The sequence below is a fragment of the Adiantum capillus-veneris genome, chromosome 30, assembly GCF_014529385.1.
Source record: "Adiantum capillus-veneris isolate H3 chromosome 30, ASM1452938v2, whole genome shotgun sequence".
Classification (NCBI taxonomy): Eukaryota; Viridiplantae; Streptophyta; class Polypodiopsida; order Polypodiales; family Pteridaceae; genus Adiantum; species Adiantum capillus-veneris.
The window spans coordinates 3,883,125-3,900,016 of record NC_140960.1 but is presented as its reverse complement, the minus strand read 5'-3'; the positions used below and the strand labels follow the sequence as shown (position 1 = coordinate 3,900,016).

General features: G+C 42.4%; 1 non-coding gene across 1 annotated transcript; it reads left to right on the top strand.

Annotated features, from left to right (window-relative positions):
* Positions 1-15,574: 15,574 nt before the first annotated feature.
* On the top strand, positions 15,575-15,720 carry LOC147417457 (U4 spliceosomal RNA). The gene has a single exon (XR_015187369.1). It is a non-coding gene; the product is annotated as a U4 spliceosomal RNA (small nuclear RNA).
* The last annotated feature ends 1,172 nt before the right edge of the window (positions 15,721-16,892 follow it).

Sequence of the window (16,892 nt, the reverse complement as noted above, 5' to 3'; positions counted from 1 at the left end):
TTGAGATTCACGCACACTCTGAATTTTCTATTTTTCTTTGGTACCACCAAAATTGGTGACACCCAATCGGTGTGTTCTATTTCATAGATGAACTTAGCTTCCTTGAGTATCTCTATCTCTTCCTTTATCTTTTTGCCAAATGTCTCATTGTAAGTGTAGAATCTCTATCTACTTGGCTTGGCATCATCTCTCATAGGAATAATGTGCTGACAAATTTCAAGCTCTACTCCCTTTTGTATGACCATGCAAAGACATCCCTACATTCTTTCAAAGTTTTGATGGATTTCTTCCTCCTCCTGAGACAAGTCTGTAGCTATGTAGGCTGGTTTTAGTTCTTCCCTTGGTCTTGCTAGGTCAATCTTCTTGGCATTCTCTGGGCCTTTGTGAGACTTCCCAGGTTCCTTAGGCTGTCTCATTAGTTGCTCCACTATGATCATTTGATCCTACAAAGTATAACTTTTGTAGTGGGATGGAACATTGATAGCCCCTAGTTTGTCGCTATCGGAATCCATTTAAGTGGTCCAAACCTCTTTCAAGTTTCTCTTCAACTCCGTGTACTTAGCTTTCCGCTCCATTTTCATCATTGAAGGTTTCTTTTCTTTGGTTTCATCAACTTTTCCTAGTTTTTATTTTGTTTTGGGTTGTTGTCTCCCTTCTTTCCTTTTTTGAGATGGTGTATCTACCGGTGATCTTATCCTTGTTACAATCTTCAATATCTACCATCATCAAAAATTGAGTTTTGTCTTATATTTTTGGCATAATTTGATTTTTTAAATTTTATTGTCCCGTTTCTTACAATATCTCTGTTGGCATCTCTGATGCTGATTGGAATTTTTTTTAAAAAAAATCCTCCCCTCCTTGCATCAGTAGTTTTGCTCTCACATGCTCCTTTTCAAAGTCGGATTCCTCATGCATCATAATAGTGATATGAGAAAACCTGCTATTCATCCAAAAGTTCAAAGGTCACCATTTGGATAGGAACAATGTCATAGTCCTCTTTGTCACATAATTGGGTGGGCGTGGGCTCGTCTGCTCGATTGCGATGGTTATGCTTGCTCCACTATCTAGAATAGCCATGGTTGTTACATCATTATATTGCACCAGAAAAGTTGTGTTTCTTTCATTCCCTTCACAATAATCTCCTACCTTGTTCCTAGGTATGGATTTGACAAATTTTCCCCGAGATTCTTCTTTGTGAAACTCTTCAACATTCTCTCTGGTTAATCCCGTTATGCCCGTTTTTTCTAAGGTGTGTTGTAGATATTTTTATAGATGCGGTCTTATCTTCAAGATAAAGTCATCCATTGTTATGGTACATTGAATAGGTGTTGATATGATCGAGTGTAGGTTCTCCACATACAAAGTATGCTTTTCTCAATTCAGTTTTGTGGTCTTGCATACCAATGATTTGTCTTTGTTTTCACCCAAGTACGTGTGTAATTGAGTGTTTGGGTGTTTGAAAGGCTTGACCGCTCTGATCCCCAATCTCCATACAAAGATTGTCCATGTAACTCCATGGGTAGTTGGCCTAGCCAAAAAACTTCTTCAATTGGAGCTAACTTCAGAGTTAGGCTTTTGTCATTCGCTTCTCTAACTTGTTCCCACACATGATTTGGCCAATCTTCCTCAAACTAAGGGGATTCCTTCTAGCCCATCCTCATTGTCTAGAACTATCATTTCAGGTTTATCATTTGCAACCAAAGAATCCCTCAGTTATTTAGTGTCTTTGGTCTCCACAGATTTTGGTTTTGTTTTGTTTTTTTTTGGATTTCCAATGGTTTTTGGTTTTGATTTCTGTGCTTCAAGCATCGACTATGTGATTTGTACCAAGTTTTTATAAGCTCCAAGCTTTGCAACTTCCAAGTCAGGTGTTGGGTAGTTTTTCCATTTTGTTTCTAGTGTTTGACTCGCTTTCAATCCTGCTTGGAAGGCTTCCAGGGCCACATTGATGGGTTTGTCTATTTTGTCTTTTAACAATGATCCTCCCGATCTTGGCTTCGATTCCTTGAACTTCAATGACTGGGCCTTCTCTTCAACTTCCTTTCAGTGCTACTATCTCTTGAGCCTAGACTGTTGGCATCTTTCTTTTCTTGGAGTCTTTCAAAGACTTCTTGCTACTTTTGGACTCACTTGCACTATTTTGCTTGTTCTTCTTGGCCTGTTCCTTGGTAACTACCTTGGCCAAAATTGTGGGCTCACTATCTCAGGAGCTACTTGGAAAGACTTGTACTATATTTATGGACATTTTTACTTTATTTGTAGGATTCCTAGGACAATCTTTAGGAGAATTCCCACCTTTTCTTCTGCATTGCATGCAGTAAGCCTCAATTGGTTGAGCATTTTTGTCTAACTCTAGATAATTTTTTTTCTTATGGTCATTCAAATCACATTTATGGCAATTCTCCGTTCTTGGTTTAGGCAGTTGTTTCACCATGGGTGGTCTAGCTCCCTGGTTTGCCATAAAGTAAGCTAGTGCTACCTCTCGAGGTGCTTGATAAAGTGGTTCTACCATGGTAGGAGTCGATTGAGTATATTACTCGTCTTCTACTATCACGATTGAGGAGCTAGCTTCATTGTATGGCATAACTGGCACTAGTGCCTACTCTTCCACTTGTCCTTTAGGAAGCATGTACTTTATTGGCACAACATTATTTCCTAGCAGAGGTGGTGATTGACCTATCACTGACTGTGGTCTCTCCATAGCCATAGGTGGTTTTTACATTTGCCCCATGTTAGGTGGATACCTATACATAGGTTTGTTAAGTATGGACCCCGATTTACGTAACCCTTGTAATTTTTTGTATTAAAAATGCACATTTGTAAGGCCCTTGTTATGAGGAGAAACCATCGTGCGTGAAGAAAAATCACTCACCAAAAACCAAGATTTTCATGGCCAGGATCGAGATTGGCTTTGTTGGAATATTCCTTTTTGCCGAAATATTATGGCTGGATGGCGGTCGAAAAGTGGTCGAAAAATGAGGTCGGTTGGCCGGTGGTCAATTTCAAGATGGACTTGTCTTCTCAAGAGTGGCCACACATGGACGCATTGGAGAGTCTAAGTTGGCTTGTCAACACAAGGGCAACTACACACGATTGCCTCTCACGAGAGAGGGCAACCCTTTTGGCCTATAAAAGAAGGCCTCTTCTACACAAAAAAACGGATTGTGAAGTATTGTGGTGCATTGTGAAGTTGATGTGAGGTGGTGAGAGTGAAGCAAGGCGGGAGCTCCAAAAGGGTATAATCCCTTTGTAATCTACTTCTTGTTTTGAAGTACTAAAGCCATCGAGTGGATGCTTTCTTGTGGACGTAGCGCACATTGGGTGAACCACGTGTATCGTGTGCTCTCTCTCTCTCTCTACTCTATAATCTCTCATGTGTGAAAATTATCTCTTTCCATTAAGTAAACTACTTACTTATCTACTTAGCTACGTCCTTTTTACTAGCAACTGGTATCAGAGCAAGGTGTGCTCGTAGCTAAATTATCTTAAGGAAAGTATTCCTTGAATTGAGTGGGAGTAATGGGGGAGGAGGGGAAGCTCAAGATCGAGAAGTTCAATGGCAAGAACTACCAACACTGGAAGATGCAGATTGAAGACTATCTCTAACAGAAGGACCTTTATTTGCCACTAGGCGGTCTTGCAAAGAAGCCCGCAACAATGGTAGATGAAGCATGGATTGTGCTTGACCTAAAGGCATTGGGAATAATCCGGCTAAGCTTGGTGTCAACGGTGGCTTTCAACGTTTTGGAAATGAAGACCACGGAGGACTTGATGCAGTCACTTGACGGCCTCTATGAGAAACCATCACATCCAATAAGGTTTCTCATGAAGCGCTTGTTCAATCTAAAGATGGCAAAGAATGGTTCAGCTGAACATGAAAACCGATTTCGATGACGAAGTGCGAGCTCTCCTTATACTATTGTCTCTACCCAATAGTTGGGATAGCCGTGTGATGGCTGTAAGTAACACTATCTCCGGTACAAATACTCTTAAGTTCGATGATATTGTGGATGTTTTCCTAAGTGAGGAAATGCAAAGGAGAAGCACACGTGAATCATCAAGTGCTGCACTGGTAGTGTAAACAAGAGGAAGGTATAAGGAGAGGTTCAAAAACCAAAAGGGTCGTGATCGCTCAAGGCAGAGCAAGTCATGCACAAAGTCAGTTCTTGAATGTTGGAACTGCGGCAAGAAGGGCCACGTCAAGAAGGATTGCTAGTCCAAGAAGAAGAAGGAGTCGGAGTCTCAAAAGACAACAAGCCAACATCGGAAGCCAATGTGGCAGGTAAAGTAAAGCAAGATGCTCTAATTCTCTCATTAGACAATGTATCTAATTCTTGGATAGTAGATTTCGGGGCTTCATTCCATGTGACACCACACAAGCAACATTTCCAAGATTACACCAAAGGTGATTTTGGGTATGTATACTTGTGAGATGATGAAGCTTGTGAAATTTTCGGCAAAGGTCAAAGTACAATTTGTGTCAAAACTGCTGAAGGAAATGAATGGAAGCTTAAAGATGTTAGGCACGTTCCTTCTCTTTGCAAGAATTTGATCTCTACAGGACAATTGGATGATGAAGGTCACAACTTTGCATTTGGAAACAAACAGTGGAACATCTCAAAGGGATCTTTGGTGGTTGCCAAAGGAGAAAAGGTTGGCACACTTTACTTGTGTACTGTAAGCTCACAATCCTCAGCTTGTGCAACAACAACAGAAGTTGACAATGGGGTGTGGCACTACCGGCTTGGGCATATGAGTGCCAAAGGAATGCAAATCCTTCAAACAAAGAAGCTTCTACCAGGTTTGAAAGAAGTGGACTTAGAATTATGTGAAGATTGTGTTATGGTAAACAAAAGAGGGTAAAATTAGGAAATGAAAGAAAAAATCAAAACATTGAGAGTTCATTCTAATGTTTGGGGTCCTGCAAGTACACCATCACTTGGTGGCTCATGGTACTATGTAACATTCATACATGGGTTTTTGTAATGAAGAATAAATCCAATGTGTTTTTGTACATGGAGCTTGAGGACGGTGAAAAATCAAGGACTGCAAACGGTAACAATGTGCAACAACATCAACCAAATGAGGAGCCTCAACCTATTCCCCGAAGATCTACAAGAGCAAGTAGACCTCCAGAAAGGTTTAGTCCTTCCTTCAACCATCTCTTGATCTCAGATTCTGGAGAGCCGAAATCATACAAGGTAGCTATGCAACACGATTCCAAAGAAGAATGGACAAAGAGCATGCAAGTGGAGATGGACTCATTACATCGCAACCAAACATGGGAGTTGGTTGAGTTGCCTAAATGTAAGCGGGCACTTCAGAACAAATGGGTGTACAAGCTGAAGGAAAAAGAAGGTGGGAAGAAAAGGTACAAGTCTAGGCTTGTGGTAAAAGGGTTTTCTCAAAAGAAAGGTATTGACTTCAATGAAATATTTTCTCTAGATATAAAAATGAACTCAATTAGGCTTGTCTGAAGCCTTGTGGCTACTCATGGTTTAATCTGGATGTAAATATGGCATTCCCTCGCGGTGACTTAGAGGAATAAATTTACATGCTTCAACCAAAGAGGTATGAAGTAAAAGGTAAGGAGAAAATGGTTTGCAAAGATTAAAGAAAAGCTTGTATGGTTTAAAGCAAGCATCAAGACAGTGGTACTTGAAGTTCGATGGATGGATGTTGGATCATGTATTTACAAAATGCAACTCAGATCACTGAGTCTACACAAAGAATTTGGGAGATGGGAAGTTCATCATCCTAATGTTGTATGTTGATGACATGTTGATTGCAAGTGCTAACATACAGGACATCAAAGACCTAAAAGAGGAGCTGTCTAAATCTTTTTCAAGGAAGATTTGGGTGCACCAAAGAAGATATTTGGTATGAAGATATCAAGGGACAGGATGAAGAAGGCAATAAATCTATCTTAGGAGGATTACATCAAGAAGGTACTAGAAAGGTTTGTAATGCAAAATGCAAAAATGATTTCTACACCTTTGGCTGGTCATTTTAAACTAACCAAGAATATGTGTCCAAAGACACAAGAGGAGATAACATATATGTCTAAAGTTCCATATGTTGTAGCCGTAGATTCTCTTATGTATGCTATGGTTTGGACAAGGCCAGACATTGCACATGCAGTGGGAGCTGTAAGTAGGTTCATGGACAACCCAGGTAATAGCATTGGAAAGCTGTGAAGTGGATACTTAGGTATCTGAAAGGGACAACTTTGTATTTTGAAGTAACTGATTCTTTTTTGGAAGGGCATGCTGATGCAGATATGGCAGGTGACAAAGATGCTTGAAGAAGTGACATTGGCTATGTTTTCATGGTTGGATGCACAACAGTAAGCTGAGCTTCAAAGCTGCAGAAAGTGGTTTCACTTTCTACCATGGAAGCAGAGTATGTAGCAATGACAAAGGAAATCAAAGAAATTATGTGCCTTCATATATTCTTAGAAGAGCTTGGATTCAAACAAGACGATTGTGTCTTGTACAATGATAGCCAAAACGCTATCCATCTTGCAAAGAATTCAACCTTTCATTCAAGGAAAAAGCACATTGAGGTGAGATATCACTTCATACGTACTCTTTTGGAAGAGGGATAGCTAAAGCTAGGAAAGGTGCATACAAGTGAAAATCCAGCAGACATGTTTACAAAGGCGGACAACAAGGAGAAGTTGAGCTTTTTCTCATCTTCAATTGGCATTCAAGGATAAGAAACTAGGATGGAAAGCAATCACAGGTTTGGTGTGGAGATCGGTCTCCAAGTGGGAGATTGTTAATTATGGATCTTGATTTACCCCTTGTAATTTTTTGTATTAAAAATGCACATTTGTAAAGGCCCCTGTTATGAGGAGAAGCCATCATGCGTGAATAAAAATCACTCGCCGAAAACCAAAATTTTCAGGGCCAGTCTCGAGCAAGAATATTCCTTTTCATCAAAATGACGGTGGCCGAAAAGTGATAAAAAAATGACCGATCGGTTGGCCGGTGGTCAAAAGTCAATGGCCGGTGGGCGGTGGCCGAATTCAATGGCCGGTGGCCGATTTCAAGATGGGACTTGTCTTCTCAAGGGTGCCCACACATGGGCGCATTGGAGAGTCCAAGTCAGACTTGTCAACACAAGGGCGGCTATACACGGCTCCTCTCATGAGAGAGGGTAGCCTTTTTGGCCTATAAAAGCAGGCCTCTTCTACACACAAAAATGGATTGTGAAGTATTGTGGTGCATTGTGAATTTGATGTGAGGTGGTGAGAGTGAAGCAAGGCGGGAGCTCCAAAAGGGTATAATCCCTTTGTAATCTACTTCTTGTTTTGAAGTACTAAAGCCATTGAGTGGCTGCTTTCTCGTGGACGTAGCCCGCATTGGGTGAATCACGTATATCGTGTGCTCTCTCTCTCTCTCTCTCTACTCTATAATCTCTCATGTGTGCTCTCTCTCTCTCTCTCTCTCTCTCTCTCTCTCTCTACTCTATAATCTCTCATTGGGTGAATCACGTATATCGTGTGCTCTCTCTCTCTCTACTCTATAATCTCTCTCTCTCTCTCTCTCTCTCTCTCTCTACTCTATAATCTCTCATGTGTGAAAATTATCTCTTTCCATTAAGTAAACTACTCAATTATCTACTTAGCTACGTCCTATTTACTAACAAGGTTGTCTTCTTGACTCATCAGTACAAATTGGACATTTCTATCGTATTTAGGCATGTAATAACACTCAATTTTCTCATGGTTTGTTTGTTTATCCTCAATGGCACACCACTTAGATGGTATGGATTGTCCCATAGGTTGCTCTTGTGGTGGACCCTCTCTTAGCCCTCGCATTGGCATCCTTTACATGTTGCTCATCATATCATTCATGCGCTTGAGCGTGTCTTCAATAACATTCATAGGAGTTGCCACTATAGGCTCTACCTATACTGCTAGCCTAGTAGATGGGGAACGCTTGAAGGGGATCGGGGAGCACACCACAGACGGGGAGTGAGAGAGAGAAGGAGACACACACGATGTGGGTGGGGAGACTCAAAGAGTTAGCAGCCCCCTATACACTTATGCTATGTATAAGGTATACAAGTCAGTGGGCGCCCAGACTCTGGGCGGCCGGACGCCTATACCCCAATTGAAGGGGATCGGGGAGCACACCACAGACGGGGAGTGAGAGAGAGAAGGAGACACACACCATGTGGGTGGGGAGACTCAAAGAGTTAGCAGCCCCCTATACACTTATGCTATGTATAAGGTATACAAGTCAGTGGGCGCCCAGACTCTGGGCGGCCGGGCAAGGCACATACGCCTATACCCCAACAACCTCCCACTTAAAGGCGACTGTGCCTTTAAGCAAGGGAACCTAGTCTAAAGACTACAAAAGGTGAGAGAAAACCGCTCTCAACCGATGCCCACTGGCTGGCTGTGATCGTGTGCATCCGGCTGTCCTGCTCCCGTGTAAGTCCATACACCACCAGACGTACCGCACACGTACTGCAAGTATGTATGCAATACCTGCATATCTCCCTCGTGCACTATGCCATCATCAGTCAACAAACGACTGACAACCCCAACTGCAAATGCTCCCACTGCAGCTGCGATATCCGGTCTCAAGATCAACATCTCCTACATGAGACCACCGAATGCCGATGCAATGCTAGCGGACCCTGCTAGCTCTACGGAGCATGCATCAACATATATATCCCTGGCAATAGGCATCTCTGACTGACAAGGCGTGTCAGCCACATGCATCTCTTGACTGTCCACAAAAGACGCATCAACCTGTCGTGCAACCTCATAGCACACCAGCTGCTTTAGGTGTCTGCTGGAAGACATATCCTGCACAACTATATCCCCATGCTCACTGTCGAGCATAGAAAGGAATGACTGCATAATCGCTGACATCTCAGTCTCCTCTGCAATCATCCACTGCAAACATGACCACTCAATCTGCTGTGACTCACTAGAGCTCTCATGCTCTAACTCCGTATGCATAGACTCTTGCACAACGTCCTCCTGTCGTGACTCACTAGAGCAAGACCGCTCTACCTGTCTATCCTGCATAGAAGTATCTCGCACAACTGACTCTCAGCTTTGCTCAGTCACTAGCAAAGCATGCATGTCTGACTCTGTCACCTCTCTGTGTGACTGCTCAAGTCGTGCCCCAACTGTGTGCACAACAAGCTCACTACTCTGCACTCCATGCAAAGTACCCTGCAACCCATGAGCAAAAGAGACTCGCCTGCTCTCTCGCTCTCTACTTGGCTGCATGATCACAGAGACAACACCGTCTCTCGCGTGATCCACATGCAATGGGTAACCTGTACCACTCCTGGCACCTCTCGTAATCACTAGCGAACCCAAATGCATCACAAAATCTCGCTCTCGTAGCGAAATCTGACATCCACAATCTCTAAGCTGACCAATCGAGATCAAACTCACTGTCAAATCTGGTACATAGCGCACATGTCGTAACAAGTAAGATGCACCACTCGGTAATGACAGTCTCACATCTCCTGCACCTGCTATCGCATGCACCGATCCATCGGTCAAACGTACACTGCCAAGCATCCCGCTAGAATAGCTACAAAACCATGCACGATGTGGCGTGACATGAAACATAGCATCTGCGTCTAGCAACCACTGCGAAGGGAGTGCACTATCCACATGTATAGCATCTCGTGCATAGCTCGAGGTAAAAGTGACATCCCCGTCACTAGTATACTGCGACACTACATGTGCCTCAACTGTCAAAGCAACTGAGTCCATGGCATCACTACATACATCTCTGAGACTGCCATGTCTCCTACGATGTCGCATACGATGAAAACAACGCCGTCTAACGTGTCCAGAATGACCATAATACCAACATGTCACCTGTCGGCGTGCTCGTGAATGTACATGTCTCACACGAGTCCGTGATGACTCAGATCTATCATACATATCATGTAATCTGCGCCAAAGTGCTCTCGAAGTAGTCTCATATATAACAAGAGCATATCCAGAATGACCACAATACCAACATGTCACCTGTTGGCGTGCTCGTGAATGTACATGTCTCACACGAGTCCGTGATCATGTAATCTGCGCCAAAGTGCTCTCGAAGTAGTCTCATACATAACAAGAGCATATACAGATTCCGCAAGGTGCAAAGAGAGCGTAGATAGTGCCATCTCCTCTAGCTCCTGCCACTGATCGTCAGACATGTTTGAAGGTCTACCTGCATCACCACTCAATGGTCGATTCAACCCTCGCTGTGTCAATGCATCAAGCATACACTCTCTCCATGCCGCAAAGTCTGACCCATCAAACACGCGCATCTGTGAGAGGTCACAATCTGATCGATCACCTGTCTTTGCCATGAGCACAATGTAACAAACTAGAAAGCAAAACCACCTCACCAACAACACCTGGAAACTGTCTACAAATATGGCCAGAAACACAATGTAAAACCTGTGAGACACACTCCAAAATAGAGCTCCCGCAATGTCAATACAAGCCTCGCCTGTTCTAGTATCACACTGCAATCTGTGAGCTAATCACCAAGCCCACACTGTGCGGTATCGATGCATACATACGCACAAATCTCCCACCTGTAGAGAACACCGCACACAAATGTTGAGTGTAACCTGCAATCTCTACCTAGATCGCGTAAATGATACGCATAAAACTCATGGGAAAATTTCGCCAGAGTTTTACGCACAATGGCTATCAACACAAAATAACCATTGTCCTGCAAGCTCAATACAATGAGCAATCAATTCGCATCAAACTACACTCAATATACATGCATAAGCTTTGCAAAACTATGGCAAACAATGCTCGAGATCACAAGACTCTCCCACCTGAGAGCAAACCACTGTCTCAAGCAAAGAAAGATACACAACTCACTCTTGCGAGAGTGGATACAAAAACACAAAACTGTGTCCAAACTGACAAAACCTGTCAAAGTGAGAGTAAACACTCGATCACAAACTATGGCGAGAATTTGGGAAAAATCGGACAGAATTTCCCCTGAAAACTGAGCAAAAACTCAAGTACAATCTCTACCATAAACCATAACACTACTCAATGCCAATGAGTAGAAATGCCAAAATGGCTCCACATTTTCACATACAATGGCAATCCGCACTCAACGTACATCAACGGAGTGACCGCGCATAAGCAAGAGCCAAAAGATTTGCAATCCGGAAACTTGATCAATGCGAAAACAATGCTCTCAAGAGAGCTCACCGGCACTTGAAAGTGCTCGTCAAAATGCATGTATAATGGGCATCAACCATGCGCCATAACCATATGCAAACCATCCGCAAAGACCATGAATCCAAGCACAAAATCACTGCCAAAGTATCCTGTGAAAACCAGTGAAAGAAGCTCCACCTGTGTGCTCCAAAAAAACCTGTGTCTCTCAAGAGACCGCTTCGGTGGTGTGTAAACACCTCCGTACTTCGTTGCCCAAGTCTACCAAAAAACCCTCAAACCACAAGCTTAACACAAGCTGCAATTGCATCTTCAGCTCAGAATTTATGCACTCAACTTCAAGCATCTCCCGTGCTTCCAAAAGTGCATCAAACTCGCACACAATGCGACAACAGAAAATCTGGAATTTCTGTATACAGTCAGTCTGAGCTGAATATCAGCAAAACGGTGAGGAATTTGCAAAAAGTTTCTTCTGCAAAGTTGTAGACCATGTTGAAACGGATGGGCCACTCAGACAGAATTCTCAGATCTGCATTCTACAAGGAGAAAAACGAATCCGAAAACTGTGCTGCTGCGCACACAGTTTTAGGGTAGCACCTTCACTTACACACAATCTTCCACACTCCTTTCTGAGCTTCCACAAGAGCATACATCACTCTCAACTGAGCTCACAAGCTCCCATTGCATTCTCACAAAGCTTCCAAGCTTTCTTAATCTCTCTACCGTCGAGAGCGAGCGAGCTATCGCCTCAAAGCTCTCAAAGCCGTCGTGCTCTCCGCGGTCACCATAGCTCTGATACCAATTGAAGGGGATCGGGGAGCACACCACAGACGGGGAGTGAGAGAGAGAGAAGGAGACACACACTATGTGGGTGGGGAGACTCAAAGAGTTAGCAGCCCCCTATACACTTATGCTATGTATAAGGTATACAAGTCAGTGGGCGCCCAGACTCTGGGCGGCCGGGCAAGGCACAAACGCCTATACCCCAACAACGCTCACTCTGTGTGTCCTTAATAGTGCTTTCTTCATTGAAGATCTCACATTTATCCCCCAAGTCTATAACATCTAGACTGCATGCTTCTTAAATTGTATGCTTCTTGCTATAAAGGATTGCATGCAACTCTTTATTGAGTAAACCATCTAGAAATAATGAGACAAGTCTTTCCTTAGTTGGAATTTCCAACTCTGGGAATCTGTCAATGTATTGCCTTATTCGACTCACACAATCTTGTACAATCTCTCCTTGTTTTTGGTTAGAGCTATAGATTTATGCTATCATATTGTGCTTGATTTCCATTTTTGAACAAGGAATGACAAATATAATTGCCAATGTTGGTAGATCCGTAATGGATCTAGGAGGTATGGTTTGAAACCAAGTTCAAGCTTTAACTTCCAGAGTCATTCCAAACCCTTCAAACTAAGTATGAAAGTCTGTTATTCTCATTGCTCTCAATACCTACCTGAAGCTTGCTAGATGGTCATATGGATCACTAGATCCACTATATTTCTTGACCCATTTTGGAAGTCAATTGGTTTGACTCTACGATTATGTTCAACACATGCCCTTATGGCCAGCTAAGCCTGCAAACCAATTGCTTGGCAAAAATGACTTTGTGGACCTATTCTTGTCTTGGTGTCACCTGTTCTTTCTTGGTTTGCAGTGGTTTCCATCTCTCTCGCCCAATTCTCATTGTTGAGGTGGCTGCCTCGGGGTGCACTACCCCATTGGTTGGCCATACTGCCAAATGATCTCTTTGTTGGTCCCATGTTTTGTTTTGCTTTAGATCTCATGCCCATGATCTAGATTGAGTAGCCCTATTGACACTTAGTCTGTTCAACCTCCTTTGGAGTCATCGTAACAAAGTTGTTGTTGCAACAATCCCTCAAGAGGTGTACGAGAAGGCCCACTAGGCCTCTCTCCTTGATCTTGAAAATAAACATGATTTTCAAGGGTGTCAACTACCCTAGTTTGCATGAGCTATCCATATTGAATCCGTGACATTATTGTCCTCCCAAGAGTAAAATCCAAGTCGTGGGTTCTCGGTGGGTATGCATTTTAGAGGTTTGGCATCTATCTGGGCATACCATTCTAACTCTAAAACTGATGGTCCCTCCTTAGTTCTTCCAAACCCCTCAGTCCACAGTGTCCTGATTTGCAATTTTCAAATATTGCACTCCATGTCGATCCATAAAAAGGTATCCTCTTTGTTAGCTCTAACCTCCTCTTTGAATTCAACTGTATGGTCATCAACCCTCACCATATTGCTCCAACCTTGGCATAATCTTTCATAACTTCACTTGTAAAATCCATCCTCTAGTGTAATCCATCTTCAAATAAGATTGGTAGATCCAAATGTGCATATTATTACTAGATTAGATTTTCAATAGAATGTAAAATACAAAATATAATATGAGGTAGTTCTTCCTTGGTAGCAGTATACATTTCCTCTACTTGAGCTCCTTTGGTTTTCTCCATATTAGCATGAGGTTGACCCATGTGGCAAAATCATCACATATGAGTTCTATTCTTTTTTGTGTACGATTCATCGTTTGGCTAGGATATCAAATCCCCAAATTGCAAGTTGTACATAAACCATGTTATGCTTAGATTTAATGTGAGATTGGGTTGTGTCAAAATTGCATGCAATGGTTTGATTGTCGTTGGGGATAAAATCCAGTGGTATCGACATCTAAGAAAAATTGTCAAGTGATTTGCAAAGAGTAAAACCATTCTTCAAGCATAAAATTTCCATCTGGGTCTACCTTTTGAAACATGTTTGCAATATAAAATTATTGTAAAGATACCATGACAAATTGTTTCCATTGCAAGCATATTACATTACATGCTTAAAATGCTCAGCTACTGGCTCTACTCTAGCAAAACCCATTACTTAGCTTCGTAGATTCCTTTGGAATCTTTAATTTCATGGAAAAATGGAAAACCCCCGTCCCCCATATTACCCTCTTCCCCAATTTTTCTCACTCCCATCTCTCGCATTTTCTCTCTATCTCGATCACCCAACTTACCCTGCTCAATCACCTTTTGCATTTGCACGTAGACATAGTAGAAGAGGTAGGCAATCACACCAATTCCTCTCCCATCTTTGTGGATATAGAGAACTTTAGAACCTCCTTGGAATCTCAAGCATTAATTCTAGGAAGCTACAGAGTTAAGACATAAAAGTGAGGCAAGTGGGCCAATGAAAACAAATGGTGAATCATTTTCACTGCATGCAAACCTTTCTCTATGTGTGGGATGGCATTGAATTAGTTAAATTAAAATATGGAAAAGAAATTATCGGTGCTAACATAAGATGGTAGGCTGACAACTTTTGCAAGCAAGGAGATGGACATAGCTCAACAACATTTTTTAACATATGAAAGGAAGATTTATGCTATTATCCATGCAGTATGCAAATTAGGTCACTACTCGTTACACGTAGTTGGAAATCTTGTTTTAGCACCCAACAATTAAGGGATTCAACATCGAAACAAACTTGATGGCTTAAAAGGCTTGATGAGTAGAGATTCGGATAGGCTATGATTGCTTATTGTAATGGCGAGCATGTGACTACTAGCATTTAGGTCATGTATGGGTTTCACCTTAGGTCACTCGCTTTAAAGAGAGATTTGTGAAACTAAGGCTCTCTCTAGGCTTATTCTATGTGGTGGAAACACTAAAATGGGAGGGGTGACTTGATTGTCCCTCCCCTTAGCCTCGTTATTTATAATGCGACAGGGGAAGGGAGGGTTGGACAAAACATGATAGGACACGATTTGGATAGAGAGTCAAGTAAGGCTAGCCTAGGCTTATTCCATGTGCTACGACTAGAGGAGGATGGGTTAGAGCTCCAGGAAGCGTGTAGCCTCCTTCCTCTTAGCTAAAGCCTTCTCATCTTTCAAGGAATTCTAGCCTAAGCTTATTCTATGTGTTGAGGCTAGAGGAGGGCGAGTTAGAGCTACGACATGAGTCAACTCAGGGCTTGGGAAAAGATAAGTTTGCTTTATCCAAAGCCTGTTCAAAATGAAAAATGGCCTGCTCAAATTTGGGCAAGAAGGTTCTCAAGCCAATTCAAATTATGGAATTTTTAGTTATAATATAAGATTTGTAGTGCGATTATCCCCCTCAAATTTAGAGTTAGCGTGCTTATATACGTGTGAAAAGGTTCCAAAGCTGACTCCACAAAGAATGTTTCCCAAGCGCTGAGTCAACTTCCTTCCTCTTAGATAGAGCCTTCTCATCTTTCAAGTAGGCAGCGCACGTTTTAAGCATTTTGGTTTAAAAATCCTTAGGGTGTGGTGTGGATGGAGAACGTTTCTTATAATCCCATATGCAAAGGCGCAATCCTAAGCAGGTATATAAGGCTTCAAAACCCCCTGTGTAAACTCATCTTTGCGCTTGGGGCAATGACGCAGTTAATGAGGGTTTCCCGAGACGCGTCAATTGCTGGTTGAAAACTATTTCCAAACCCCGTCCGCGGCCTTCTCCCAAGGGGGGCCTCGGACAATTTTTGGAAGGCCTGTTCCGCACAGGCCTCTCGCAATTACGAACTTCTGAAATTTGACAAACACTTGCAAAAGATTCCTGATGCCGCTCAAGCTGAGCCTGCGGCAGAGACGGGCTTGTCTGAGAGAGGAGCGTGTGTGAAAAGTGGCCAACATTAGTACCACTGTTTTGAGAAGTCTAAAGGGCTTGAGCAACAAACAGCAACATTGCTAGGAAATCTCAAGCACAAGCAAACTGACAAGAATGACTCGCCAACAACACCTCCCAAGATGTTCTTCTCTGTAAGCAAACTATCTATTTCATTCTCCTCCGGCACAAGATGTTTACGTAGGGATCTTGTTGTGACCTGCAAACCAAATCTGCTAATTTTACCGTTTTTGATGAGCAAATCTATGGGGTAATGGAAAATTTGAGACATAGTAGAATCAAGGAGTGCCATTGTGTAGCTCTACAATCTCAACAAGGTTGCTCAATGGGTAAGGCAAAACAACTCTAGCACCGAAAACTACTAGAACTTGAAACATCCTCTCTATCCCTAGAAGGCAAGACCTACATCCACAATGTTCCACACGATCTTTGCAACCCCCAATGGATGTTTTATGACCATAAACACGCCCTATTCTTCCAATACTTATATCCTATTCACTATACACAACATATTCATGACAAGAGATTCGGAGGACTTATACACCAGACCACAAGCACAACACTATTCAATTGTATACACAAACTTAGCGACATATATGTGTTAATCGTGACCATTATTGTGGTAACAAGCCCCCATCTGACAATAATTAGCAATGCCATACACATATGATCTTGAGCACAATTGCCATTTATCAAACCATAAACATACATGACCACATAGATGTCCAACCAAAGACCTATATACTTGGCCACACATGTGACCTCAAAAGTATTTGACCCAGACCAACAAATGCGTGTTTGACCATATCATGATGATATATGGGGTCATACTTATGGAAACTCCAAACATATATGACCATAAACATCACCCTATCCCACAACATGCGATTAAATACGTGACCATAGAAATACATCAGGCCATAAAGAACACTCTCAGGGTAGGGTTATAGTTGCACATGTGAAAAAAGAGATCCATATGCATATACGAGGGCTTGCATAGCCCCCAGTGCGACATTATTTCTAGCTTTATCAAAGACATTTAAACACATACAT